The 7,500-nt window shown below is 46.7% G+C and overlaps 1 non-coding gene across 1 annotated transcript in view; it reads left to right on the top strand.

Annotated features, from left to right (window-relative positions):
• Positions 1-7,354: 7,354 nt before the first annotated feature.
• LOC124573913 overlaps positions 7,355-7,500 on the top strand; it is a 1,910-nt gene continuing 1,764 nt past the window's right edge. Inside the window, exon 1 of the ribosomal RNA XR_006972233.1 lies at positions 7,355-7,500. This exon is cut by the window's right edge and continues 1,764 nt beyond it. This is a non-coding gene — a ribosomal RNA (small subunit ribosomal RNA).

Raw genomic sequence — 7,500 nt, 5'->3', positions numbered from 1 at the left:
TTCCCGCAGTCGCAATGTGCAATCCACCCCTATAACATGCGTTTCATGAAGAGTTATCTCCAATATGCGACATTCCCGCTGTCCCTATACATGAGCTGCGGGCTGTACCAGTTACGAGCTAGAGACGCGACCGCGTTGCTCTCTGTACGAATGCCGATGCTGAGCGGTCAGCTAGGAGGCGCTCCATCCATGTCGGTACCGGTGAGCGTTGCACTCGCAGTCGCAAGAACGTACGGCAAGTATATTACCTGGAAGAGTCAATGACAGTCCACGCCCCCCTGCGTGGGAAGAGTCTTTCTAGGCCATGACCCACCGGAAGGGCGCAGCGTCCCCCACCCCAGACATGTGACGTCACACCATCGGTATTGACGACTAGACTGATTCCTTATAATCATTTGCCATACACCGGTGGAAGCTGCCGAGACGAGTAACTACATAGCGGGCTCGCCGTGTCACTAATGTACAGAGATACAACAGTTTCGACTGGAACCGGATTAAACGTATACACGGCGCTGATTAGTAATAGATAGAGCCATCAGAATACAGATAATGTATACAACTGTCCGTATACATGCTGAAAGACTCTGCTCACAATCACAACCACACGTCAGCCACACACCCTTATCACGCACTACTCTCTGCCTGTAACACGCACACAGACAATATGTAAGCACCAGCATGGAACAACACCCAGTGCATCCTCTCCGCCACATTAGACAATCCACACTGTCATAACCAGACTGGGAGGTCCACTCAGAAAACAGAATATCCCACCCACCCGACAACCACCATTGCTCAGCCAAGCCACCAACACCCACACATGTCCTACACAGGGGTGCACCCAACATCACAATACTGCCTCCTCTCACAGCACACAAACAATGGCAGGAATGAAAGACACAGGTCTGCCACAAGCATGGAATGAGAGCGCCGCCTGTCATGAGCCAAAGGTGCATCCTGACGTGGCAAATCAGATGATGCCGCAGGCATCCACTTACTATAATCACAATCAACAAACCGGCCGCCCCGCCCCGCCCCCCATTAAACCTTTCCTTACAACAATGTGTACCTTAACCTAACCTATATCGTACCGTAACCTAACCTATATCGTACCGTAACCTAACCTATGTCGTACCGTAACCTAACCTATGTCGTACCGTAACCTAACCTATGTCGTACCGTAACCTAACCTATGTCGTACCGTAACCTAACCTATGTCGTACCGTAACCTAACCTATGTCGTACCGTAACCTAACCTATGTCGTACCGTAACCTAACCTATGTCGTACCGTAACCTAACCTATGTCGTACCTTAACCTAACCTATGTCGTACCTTAACCTAACCTATGTCGTACCTTAACCCTGCTGTTCTGTTCACTTTTACTTGACATATATACTGTTCGGGTCAATATGACCCGACATATCAAAATGCTTTAGAAACATAAATTTTGGTACAGTTTTAGCTATCGACATTGTTGTTCTATTCCAGTACCTTGTTAGTAATAATAATAATAATAATAATAATAATAATAATGGTAATAATAATAATAATAACAATGCATACAACTTTATTGAGGGATATTTTTCATTTAAATATGCACATAAATTTGAAACAACAGACAGTTTCCATTACAGGCATTCAACTTAGAAAGCACTACAGTTTTTCCATACTTCTATTCTTATTGTTGACAGTTTAGACGTAAGTATTGACATTTTCTAACAACAGACAGTTGTCATTACAGATATTCATCTTAGAGCACACTACAGTACAGAACACACTACAGTTTTTGTATTACATTCCAACATAGAAAGCACTACAACTTTAGAATCCTCTCTTCTTACTGATTGTAGTTTAGGCACAAGTATTCACATAAATTTGAAACAACAGAATTTTCAATACAATCATCTTATAAAATACTACAGTTCTTTTCTTACTGCTTGCACTGTGGACACAAGTAGGTTACATGTTTCTTGCAAATATGTTTACTACATTTTCCACACACCATGTTTGTTTTATTGTCATTACTTGATGGACAGAACTTACAGCGTGCACGTTTTGTAGATTTTCTTGTTGTTACCGATTCTGACACACCACCCACATCATTCGGGTTTTGGATGCTTGTGACCATTCTCAAAGAATCTTCTGTTCTTGGGAAATGCGTTCTTGATGCAATATGTTCTTTTATCAGTGACTTTCCAAGTTCCTCCAAGAATATTCTCCTTCTAGTCAATTTGCTTGCATTCCAATTAGGGTCAACCGAAATCCACAAAACGTATGCATTATAAGCAGAAACATCAAGAATATTGTAGAAAACTATCATTGGCCACCTATTACTTTTTCGTTTGCATGTATATGTACCTAATAACTGATCAAGCGTGTCTACAGCACCTTTGGTTGAATTATAGTCCAAAATCATTTTTGGCTTCTTATCAGCCCTGTCACTGATTTCCGCATCATGGTGGAGAGTGCTCATAAGTACAACATTCTTGTGTCTCTTAGGAATATAATTAACCACAGTAGTGTCATTTGTGAAGTAAAATGAAGAGCTGTGTACCTCCTTGTTGGTCATTTTGTGTGGAAGCTCCGGCTTATTTTTCCGTATAGTTCCCAACATAGTCAATTTCCTTTTCAGAAGCAGCTGCCCCAAATTGTACGACGTAAAAAAGTTGTCACACGTGATATTCTGACCACGTAACTCAGAAGTGAGATCAGATACCACCCTCATTCCCTGATTTCTTTCTGGTGCCGCTCCACTCACCTTTCCTGTATAAATTTGGGCTTTCAGTACGTATGAAGTTTTGCTGTCACACATGGTCCATATTTTGATCCCATATTTTGCCGGTTTACTTGGGATATACTGCTTGAATGGACAGCGACCTCTAAATGCTACTAACTGCTCGTCAACAGTAACATTTTCTCCTGGATTATACAGTTTAGGAAGGACCTCTACCCACTTCTCCCAAATACTACGAATTGCGGCAAGTTTGTCAGTACGTCGTCTTTCCTCTCTAGTAGATTTCTTGTCAAATCGCAGGACACGTGATATCTTACAGAATGTTTCATGAGACATGGTTGCTCGAAATATGTTTCGCCCAGTATCTTTATCCCACAAACTTTTTGTAGACTCCCCATGAGATCGATATACACCCGCTAGGAGTAAGAGTCCTAAGTATGCATGGAAAACAGAACCATCAATATCTGTCCACTGTTCACCATAAACTCGCTGCCCTTCAATATTTGTCATCTCTATTATTTCATTTTGAAGCGCTGTGTGAAATACTGCTTCAAATGAACATTTTACATCAGATATTCTGCTGACTGCATACCTGGTAACTCCTGGGGTACTCTTGATGATGTTCGAAGCTGGTAGGCGACCATGTTGTGCTGGTGGATGCAACTGCCATTCTATATTCCCATTTTTAGAAAGAAAAGTCTCTACACTATTTTGTATGGGCTGTGGACTGTCGTAACTGTCATCGGAACACTCGCTTTCAGATGCATTGCTGATGTGATCTTCAAACTCAGAAAGTGATCCTTCATCTGGTGAGGCATTTACTATTTCTTCCAACTCACGATCATTCAATGGTCTCATCGCCATGGTGTCACAAGTCAAACTGGGCAGAAACAAAGCATTCCAATTATTGAGAACTGCCAATTATTATTTCCTGGGGAAAGCAACAAACAAGCCCATTGTTGTGAACGCATGGAGCTTTAGGTGATTGTTGAGAGTAAGTTGGAATGATGCAGTCACTATTCCCACACAACACAACAAAAATAATTTTCGCCATTTCCAGATTTTAGAAATAAATACGAGTTACACTAAACATATTTGTGTCGGGTCATTATGACCCGAACATTACATATGCAACTATTACAGTTGAAGCCCAAACTTCTTAAACTTTTTTAAAACCTTTTAAAACACATGCTGCTCATCCATTTTCAGACAAAGTCACAAAGTTTCATAAATATATATTGGTATTTACATAATGTAAAATAACGTTCATATTCGTTTCGGGTCATATAGACCCGAACAGAACAGCAGGGTTAACCTAACCTATGTCGTACCTTAACCTAACCTATGTCGTACCTTAACCTAACCTATGTCGTACCTTAACCTAACCTATGTCGTACCTTAACCTAACCTATGTCGTACCTTAACCTAACCTATGTCGTACCTTAACCTAACCTATGTCGTACCTTAACCTAACCTATGTCGTACCTTAACCTAACCTATGTCGTACCTTAACCTAACCTATGTCGTACCTTAACCTAACCTATGTCGTACCTTAACCTAACCTATGTCGTACCTTAACCTAACCTATGTCGTACCTTAACCTAACCTATGTCGTACCTTAACCTAACCTATGTCGTACCTTAACCTAACCTATGTCGTACCTTAACCTAACCTATGTCGTACCTTAACCTAACCTATGTCGTACCTTAACCTAACCTATGTCGTACCTTAACCTAACCTATGTCGTACCTTAACCTAACCTATGTCGTACCTTAACCTAACCTATGTCGTACCTTAACCTAACCTATGTCGTACCTTAACCTAACCTATGTCGTACCTTAACCTAACCTATGTCGTACCTTAACCTAACCTATGTCGTACCTTAACCTAACCTATGTCGTACCTTAACCTAACCTGTATTGCGCCTTAACCTAACCTGTATTGCGCCTTAACCTAACCTGTATTGCGCCTTAACGTAACCTGTATTGCGCCTTAACGTAACCTGTATTGCGCCTTAACGTAACCTGTATTGCGCCTTAACGTAACCTGTATTGCGCCTTAACGTAACCTGTATTGCGCCTTAACGTAACCTGTATTGCGCCTTAACGTAACCTGTATTGCGCCTTAACGTAACCTGTATTGCGCCTTAACGTAACCTGTATTGCGCCTTAACGTAACCTGTATTGCGCCTTAACGTAACCTGTATTGCGCCTTAACGTAACCTGTATTGCGCCTTAACGTAACCTGTATTGCGCCTTAACGTAACCTGTATTGCGCCTTAACGTAACCTGTATTGCGCCTTAACGTAACCTGCATTGCGCCTTAACGTAACCTGCATTGCGCCTTAACGTAACCTGTATTGCGCCTTAACGTAACCTGTATTGCGCCTTAACGTAACCTGTATTGCGCCTTAACGTAACCTGTATTGCGCCTTAACGTAACCTGTATTGCGCCTTAACGTAACCTGTATTGCGCCTTAACGTAACCTGTATTGCGCCTTAACGTAACCTATATTGCGCCGTAACGTAACCTATATTGCGCCGTAACGTAACCCCCATTGCCCCTTAACGTAACCCACATTGCCCCTTAACGTAACCCACATTGCCCCTTAACGTAACCCAACACACGTTGGGCCTTAACCCAACACACGTTGGGCCTTAACCCAACACACGTTGGGCCTTAACCCAACACACGTTGGGCCTTAACCCAACACACGTTGGGCCTTAACCCAACACACGTTGGGCCTTAACCCAACACACGTTGGGCCTTAACCCAACACACGTTGGGCCTTAACCCAACACACGTTGGGCCTTAACCCAACACACGTTGGGCCTTAACCCAACACACGTTGGGCCTTAACCCAACACACGTTGGGCCTTAACCCAACACACGTTGGGCCTTAACCTGCTCTGTAATTGTCATACGACGCGTTAAATTAGTGTAGTGTTGCCTAACTGCAACCCCCGCAATATAGTTTGCTACTCGCACTGCCCGGTCCCCAGTGTATCGCTTCATGTTAAACACCTTGCAGCTATACACTGTAATGTGGATGGCAGCAGGACGTACATGCTCAATGCCCTTTGCAGTTGTTCATTGGCATTTGCAGTTGTTCATTGGCATTCGCATGTGCGAAGCACTTAGCCTACGCTGTGGTACGGCCTGTGTCAACTGTCCGCTGATGTTGTACGTCCAAATCACACACTGTACTGCACATTGGTCCTCATGTACTGAATGATACATCGTGGTACATGTGACCGTACAACGACTGCGCCAACAACGGCGAACCATGCGGTCCAAATGTTGTGCACTCAGCTACGTGTCGTCTCCCTATAAGAGCTGGATTGCAGTGTGGTATGCCCTGGATGGCGATCAGCATGAGCCGTCTGTTGATGTAGTGGCGCGTGTTGTCAGACGTAGTCGTCTCTTCTCACACACCGTGATAGCATGGTGCACTGCGTTCCACATCTGCGACATGCGACAGAGGCCGGTTGACAGTCGTTCGCGCAATGGACATCGCATACGTACGGGGGCCACCTTCCACGTGTTCGCGAAGCGTGCACATGTTGTTGCGTGTATGTGGGCAGACATAGTGTGTCGTGACACCTGACACAGGCATGCAACAATCGTTGAATTTGCAAATGGCGATGGACGCCTACGTTTGCTGGTGACGTTATGCAAATGAACAACTGGTAAACCGTTGTGGTGCGGTTGTTCTCGCTAGAGGTGAATCAGTGATGGCGACGATCGGTTGAGCTACCAACCGGTTGTTCCAGCGATACCCACCATGCCCACGAACGTGAATGGCATCTGGGTGTGAAGCGATACGCGGCGGTGGCTGGGTGGGACCGTCCCCGGCCGGTGAGGGGGGGCCTCCCGGCGTGCTGGCCGCGCGGTGCGTGGGCGCACGCGCTACAGCCGGCTGGTGGGGGCGGCCAGTGGCAGGCGCGCCGGCCGACGGAGGCGGCAGGCGGCGCAGCTGCGCGCCGGCGCACCCTGCACGCGGCGCCGTGCGGCCAAAGTAGGTCCTCGCGGGCCCGGTGCGAAGCGCGGTGGACATCTGCAGTGTGCTGGTCCGATTGAGGACTGTGTGCGCTGAGGATGCGCCGCCGCCCGGCGATCGGCGCCGCGACGCCGTCTGCTGCTCGGTCGCCTCTGCGGTTCTCGCAGGTGGTTTGTATCGCAGCTGTGCGGACGTGTTGGCGCGTGCGCTGTGCTGGGAGAGTTCGCTTCGGCACCCAAGTGGGGCTTTTGTCCTTCTGTGGCGCTGGCGTTGGAGCTGCCGGTCACCGTAGGTGGCGCGTGTTGTCTCCCGCCGGCAATGCCACGACAGCACGCTCCCGGGCCTCTGTCGGCAGCGGCAAGCTCAGTTGGGAGCACGGGTGGTCGCACCTAAAGCGTCTACTCGCCAAACTCCGGGCGATTGCGCCTCTCTCGAACCCGACCAAGTACTTAGGACGGCGCTGCGCGCCGCCGGGACCTGAGAGGGTTTCGAGGTGTATTGTGCAGGGGAGCTCAGCCTCCTCCTGTTTGCAGAATAATTGAGCGGACGCTTGCGTGTTCGCGCGGGCCCCCGGGACACACTCCCGGGCGGCCGGCTGCTCAGCTCTAGTTGACGCAGCTCCCTGGTTGATCCTGCCAGTAGTCATATGCTTGTCTCAAAGATTAAGCCATGCATGTCTCAGTACAAGCCGCATTAAGGTGAAACCGCGAATGGCTCATTAAATCAGTTATGGTTCCTTAGATCGTACCCACGTTACTTGGATAA

The sequence above is a fragment of the Schistocerca americana genome, unplaced genomic scaffold (genome assembly GCF_021461395.2).
Source record: "Schistocerca americana isolate TAMUIC-IGC-003095 unplaced genomic scaffold, iqSchAmer2.1 HiC_scaffold_198, whole genome shotgun sequence".
NCBI lineage: Eukaryota > Metazoa > Arthropoda > Insecta > Orthoptera > Acrididae > Schistocerca > Schistocerca americana.
This window is presented reverse-complemented; position numbering and strand designations above follow the sequence as displayed.